General features: G+C 35.0%; 1 protein-coding gene across 1 annotated transcript in view; it reads left to right on the forward strand.

Annotated features, from left to right (window-relative positions):
* The first annotated feature begins 4,827 nt into the window (after positions 1-4,827).
* Positions 4,828-6,726, forward strand: part of LOC144957599 (multidrug resistance-associated protein 1-like) — an 18,789-nt gene continuing 16,890 nt past the window's right edge. Inside the window, exon 1 of the mRNA XM_078888941.1 lies at positions 4,828-4,932. The gene's annotated coding sequence lies outside the window, so the exon portion shown is untranslated. The remainder of the gene's footprint in view (positions 4,933-6,726) is intronic.

The raw sequence follows: 6,726 nt of genomic DNA on the forward strand, positions 1-6,726 counted from the left end.
TAGGCGATATTACAATTTTTTGGACAAAGACGGCTGTTAACGGCCAGGTACTCATTTTACACCTGAGTACGGTGAGAGAATGTGAGTAAAGAGTCTTTTCCAAGGATTCAACTATGCGAGGCTCGAACCCAGGACCTTCCGATCCGAAAGCGAGTGTCATACCACTAGACCACCTAGCCGCACAAAGAGAGGTAATTTAATTTTAGTTCTACAAATCGTCAAAGATATAATTTGCTGTAGTCGATTGCTTCTAAATAAGCATCTTTATAATGATGATGATTATAGTGATGATGATGGTGATGATAATAATACTAATGATAATACTTATTTACTTATGGATACTTATGGATTGTTTCCAGCACAGGTCCTTATAGGTCCTCTTCGCCAGACTCTATTTTTTCATAGTCGTTGTGATTTAAGTTTCTTCTTCTTAATAATAATGATAATGATAATAATAATAATAATAATAATAATAATAATAATAATAATAATAATAATAATAATAATAATAATAATAATAATAATAATAATAATAATAATAATAATGGCTATGATTGACAGGCTAATGACAATAATGATGATGATGATGATGATGATGATGATGATGATGATGATGATGATGATGATGATGATGATGATGATGATGATGATGATGATGATGATGATATCAATAATGTAACGTTTTCAACGTCCCAATTAATACCCAGACACGCATCATTGCCACCAACTGTCTCCACATTCTCCCCGTCTTCGACATCATAGCCGTCATGAACCAGGGACGTATTGTAGAGGTGGGTCCATACAACCAGCTTATAAAGCATGACGGTGCCTTAGTCCAGTTTCTAAGGTTAAATTTGGTTCAAGAGAGACTTGAAGGTCGCGAATTGGACGATGTTGAAGAAAGTAAGTGCATGTCATTGAACTCTCTCCTTACCAGACATTTTCAGGATTTTCTCCAAAACTTCACACCCAACTTACACATCACTCAAACACAATAGCAGTAGATTTAAATATTTGACTGACTTGACTTAGATGCCTTTCGCGTCTCGACCGAAAGATCGGGTCGCCTTGGCTGTTTCCAGTATTTCCTGTGTGAGGTGTCTCCAATATTGCCGGTCCTCTGCTAGGGTTCTCAGATTTTCAAGGTCCCCTGCCGTTATGAGACTAATGCTTTGTCCAAGTGTTGTGAGGTTTTTGTTTAGGATCACAGGGAGTGTTGTGATCGGTCTTCCTCTGAAAAGGTTCCCGTGTTTTTGGAAATATCCCGACATGGCTTGGTTAGCTGGTATGTTTTTGTCCCTGCGTAGTATGGATATATTTAAATATTTGCGATAAATAATTTCTTTAATAAAACACACTCTACCACACACTGTTTAACTTCTACTAGGATGTACAAGAGAAATTTGAATAAGAATAATGTTTGTTTTATCGTAACGAATGTCACGATTTTCCTATGGTTGGTAATGAAAGGGATAATAGAAAAAACTTGAGCTTTTATATAGCGCAATATCCACTAAACGTGCTCAAAGCGCTTCACAGGGGGTCCCTGGCCAACAGCAACACATAACATGTAGGACGAGACATGACGCCTGTCAGGCGATATTACAAATTTTTGGGACAGAGACAACGCTGTTTAAAGGCCATGTACTCATTTTACACCTAGTACGGTGAGAGAATGTGAGTAAAGAGCCTTCTCCAAGGACTCAACTATGCGCCGAGCGAGGCTCGAACCCAGCACCTTCCGATCCGAAAGCGAGAGTCATACCACTAGACCACATAGCCGCACAAATAATAATAAAGCAGTTCATTCCGCCCTTTCTTTTCGAACTAAACATTTCGTTCTAAATGAACTCAATGTTAATTACGCTGAGCTGTACATACATATTTAACGTTGTTATATCCTCCCACACAATGTTTATTTATAGTAGGTAAGGAGACGGTTAAGTTCTGTATATCGATTCTCTCCAATCGGGAATTCCACAGTCCGAATGTATCCATTATATCCGGACAAGTTGCTTGAGGAGGATTTCAAAAGATCTTGATTTAGGGACTGATTCCACTAACCGGATGTCTCTCTAATCCGGATAAAATGCTGGGAATGGAGGTGTTGAAATTTAAATTGAGCTTTTATAAAGCGCAATATCCACAAAACGTGCTCAAAGCTCTTTACAAGGGTCTGTGGCCAACAGCAACATGTAACATTTAGGACGGGAAATGACGCTTGTTAGGCGATATTACAATTTTTTTCGGACAGAGAACACCCTGTTAACGGCAGGGTACTCATTTTACACCCGAGTACGGTGAGAGAATGTGAGTAAAGAGCCTTTTCCAAGGACTCAACTATGCGTCGAGCTAAGGCTCGAACCTAGGACCTTCCGATCCGAAAGCAAGTGTCATACCACAAGACCACATAGCCGCACTAAATTGAAAAGAAATACAGACTTTGGGCCTTTTGCAAAGAAAGAAAATGTATTTATTCATTACCATTAAGAATAGAAATGAGCCCCATATATTTATAGCAGTGACAATTGATTTGATTTCCAACAGCCAGTTCATACCGACAATTTTATACGGCTTTGAGAGGAGTCACATTTATAAATACGTTTAAGTGAATGCCTGTGAGAGAGAGAGAGAGAGAGAGAGAGAGAGAGAGAGAGAGAGGAGAGAGAGAGAGAGAGAGAGAGAGAGAGAGAGAGGAGAAGAAGGAGAGGGGGGAAAATTAGGTCTCAGTGATTAGATTTACATCGAGGATGTTGCAGGTTTGCTTATAATAATAATAATAATAATAATAATAATAATAATAATAATAATAAATAATAATAATAATAATAAGAATAAGAATTTAAGAATAATAATAGTAATAATAATAATAATAATAATAATAATAATAATAATAATAATAATAATAATAATAATAATAATAATAATAATAATAATAATAATAATAATAATAATAATAATAATGAAGTGTTCTTATATAGCGTCGAAGCCTCAAAGCGCTTTACAATATTGTACTTATCAAACCATAAACACACTCATACCGAGCCAGACAGACACAAACTACAGTGATAATAATAATAATAATAATATATAATAATAATAATAATAATAATAATAATAAATAATAATAATAATAATAATATAATAATAATAATAATAATAATAATAATAATAATAATAATAATAATAATAATAATAATAATAAAATAATAAGAAAAGAGAGAGAAGAGAAGAGAAAGGAAGAAGAGAGGAAAAGAGAATGAAGTAAAGTATTTAAATCACGAGAAAAGAAGAAGAAGTAGGAAGAGAGAGATGAAGAAGAAGAAGAAGAAGAAGTGAGAAGGAAGAAGAAAGAAGAAGGAGAAGAGTTTAAAGTTGTTTTTAATATCGTTCTATTGTTCAATAAGGACGAAATGTGGGACCACTGTATTCGGACTGACCATTCAGACTGGATGGCCTAGTCACGGGATGACGGAAAGACAGACCACCAGAGGAGAGGTAGATACATGTTTAACGATAGAGTTTATTCTTTGAATGTTTATGTGGTTAAAATAGGGGGAGGGGCAAAGAAATCGTGGCGTCACACAACTTCTATTCTTCCGGTTCCAAACCCATTGGAAGTGTGTATGTGACCAGTCCTCCGGAGGACTAATAATGAATATCTTGCATATTGAAGCGAGAGGTAGAAAGTTGTAACGAAATAGGTTTATTCTTTGAATTTTATGTGGTTAAATAGGGGGGCAAAGAATTCTTGGCGTCACACACTTTCTATTATTCCGGTTCCAAACTCATTGGAAGTGTATATGTGACCAGTCCTCCGGATGATTAATAATGAATAGCTTGCATATTGAAGAGAGAGGTAGAAAGTTTAACGATACAGTTTATTCTTTGAATGTTTATGTGGTTAAATAAGGGGGGGGGGGGGGCAAAGAAATCGTGGTGTCACACAACTTCTATTCTTCCGGTTCCAAACTCATTGGAAGTATGTATGTGACCAGTCCTCCGGAGGATAAATAATGAATATTTTGCATATTGAAGCGAGAGGTAGAATGTATAACGATATAGAATTTATTCTTTGAATTTTTATGTGGTTAAATAGGCGGGCAAAAAATCTTGGCGTCACATACCTTCTATTATTCCGGTTCCAAACTCATAGGAAGTGTGTATGTGACCAGTCCTCCGGAGGACTAATAATGAATAGCTTGCATATTGAATCATAAAGTGGCAGCAATATTTTAATAGTTTCTTTGTATAGAGCGAAAGCTCTGACATGACATCACTCAAAGACGGGCAATCACAACAATTGGACATATGTGAGTTTCCCCCAATAGGTCTTCCCTTCAAATCTTTGAACGACATTGATACCCCAATTCCGAATTGGATTACAAATGAAGAATCACGTGACTGTCATCTCATGTTCGACTGTCAAGAAGGATGGATGCGTCTTGTGTTATCTAATTAGTTAGTGAAATTTATTGTGTGTGATTTGGGGGGGGGGGGGTCATTATTTTAATTGGATTTTTCATATACCATGCTATTTGTTCTCCATTCGGAATTGGACTCGTCAGAATTCCAATTAACCTTCAAATTTGTTTAATTTTTGAATTACATAAGGGGTTTATTTGCAGACAAAAGAAAAGGCCATCAATATATATATATATATATATATATATATATATATATATATATATATATATATATGTATATGTATATATATATATATATATATATATATATGTATATGTATATATATATATATATATATATATATATATATATATATATATATATATTGATAGCGGCTTGTTTTTTTCCTTCTCAAGGTCCATAAGCCAGATTATAACCAATGACCCAGTTAGGCACGAAGAAAGAACACCTCCCATTACAATATTTTCAAGAAATGAAAGGACTGAAGGCTCCCAAAAAATCAGGGTAAGATCTAATGTCTTTATTATTATTTTTAAATTTCCAAATCCAAATACCATCCAAAGGCTCAAATAGGTGAGTTTTTATATAGCGCAATCTCCACTTGACGTGCTCGAGGCGTTTTACAATGGGTCCCTGACCATTAGCTATTCATTTGTTGTTAATATTGTTATATCGCCTAAGAGTAACATGTAGAACGAGACTTGACGCTTGTTAGGCGATATAACAGTTGTTTTTTTTCCGACAGAGACAACGCTGTTAACAACCAATTACTCATTTTACAACTGAGTACGGCGAGAGAATGTTAGTAAAGAGCTTTATTCAAGGACACAACAATGTCTCGAGAGAGGCTCGAACTTAGGACCTTCCGATCCGAAAGGTTGTGTCATACCACAATACCACATAGGAGTCATTTAGGAGTCGAAAAGACGTGTACATATAATGCAGGTCTGATAACCCAACTTATCATGGGCCCATTATTATCGTAATGGAAATGCTAGCAAAACATTGTCCATTACAACAATATTAATTCAAGCCCACAATTGCGTTCGTTTATCAGACCTGCGAGGAAGAGCACGTCGAGTTGATACGTGGATTTAGTTCTAAAACTAACCAAGTGGATACGTGGATTTAGTTCTAAAACTAACCAAGTGGATACGTGGATTTAGTTCTAAAACTAACCAAGTGGATACGTGGATTTAGTACTAAAACTAACCAAGTGGATACGTGGATTTAGTACTAAAACTAACCAAGTGGATACGTGGATTTAGTTCTAAAACTAACCAAGTGGATACGTGGATTTAGTTCTAAAACTAACTGGATAAGTGGATTTAGTTCTAAAACTAACCAAGTGGATACGTGGATTTAGTACTAAAACTAACCAAGTGGATACGTGGATTTAGTTCTAAAACTAACCAAGTGGATACGTGGATTTAGTTCTAAAACTAACCAAGTGGATACGTGGATTTAGTTCTAAAACTAACCAAGTGGATACGTGGATTTAGTACTAAAACTAACCAAGTGGATACGTGGATTTAGTACTAAAACTAACCAAGTGGATACGTGGATTTAGTTCTAAAACTAACCAAGTGGATACGTGGATTTAGTACTAAAACTAATCAAGTGGATACGTGGATTTAGTACTAAAACTAACCAAGTGGATACGTGGATTTAGTACTAAAACTAATCAAGTGGATACGTGGATTTAGTACTAAAACTAATCAAGTGTCATCAACAGTGATACTGAGCTGTGAACTATAAAAGTAATAAACAAAAATGAATGAAACATCTTCAAAAAAGAACAACAACAAAAAAAGAACAAAATACCAAACACGGAACTTTTTCGGCTCAAAACCATTCTTCAGCCAATAATCGAAAAAAAAACAACAAACAAATAAAAACACAAATACATTACTATCAATCTGGAATTCTCTCTCGGTCTTTACCAAAAGCGCTCATACCATTGAGTGATTCAAGTCTAGACAAGACAGAATATTTTAGATTAACTTTCCCTTTATATTTCAAAATATAACATTGAATTTTCTTTAAATTTTCATATCACCTATGTCTTGTAAAGCGCCATTGAACACCTCAGGTGGATATTGGAGCTAAATTAATTTTTATTAATTTGTGTTCCCTCGTCTCAAAACGGTATTAAGTCCAGATGATTAAGATGATGAAAATGAAATTTGTAGCCAGAAATATCATGCTTAAGTTGAGTTTATACGCTTCATAGAGGAGAAGAAATATCATATTTTACTGTGCTAAGTACCAACGTTTCATATTTTTGACCAGTTTAAC

This window comes from Berghia stephanieae, chromosome 12 (assembly GCF_034508935.2).
Source record: "Berghia stephanieae isolate SIO BIC M18660-M18661 chromosome 12, UCSD_Bste_1.3, whole genome shotgun sequence".
Lineage (NCBI taxonomy): Eukaryota > Metazoa > Mollusca > Gastropoda > Nudibranchia > Aeolidiidae > Berghia > Berghia stephanieae.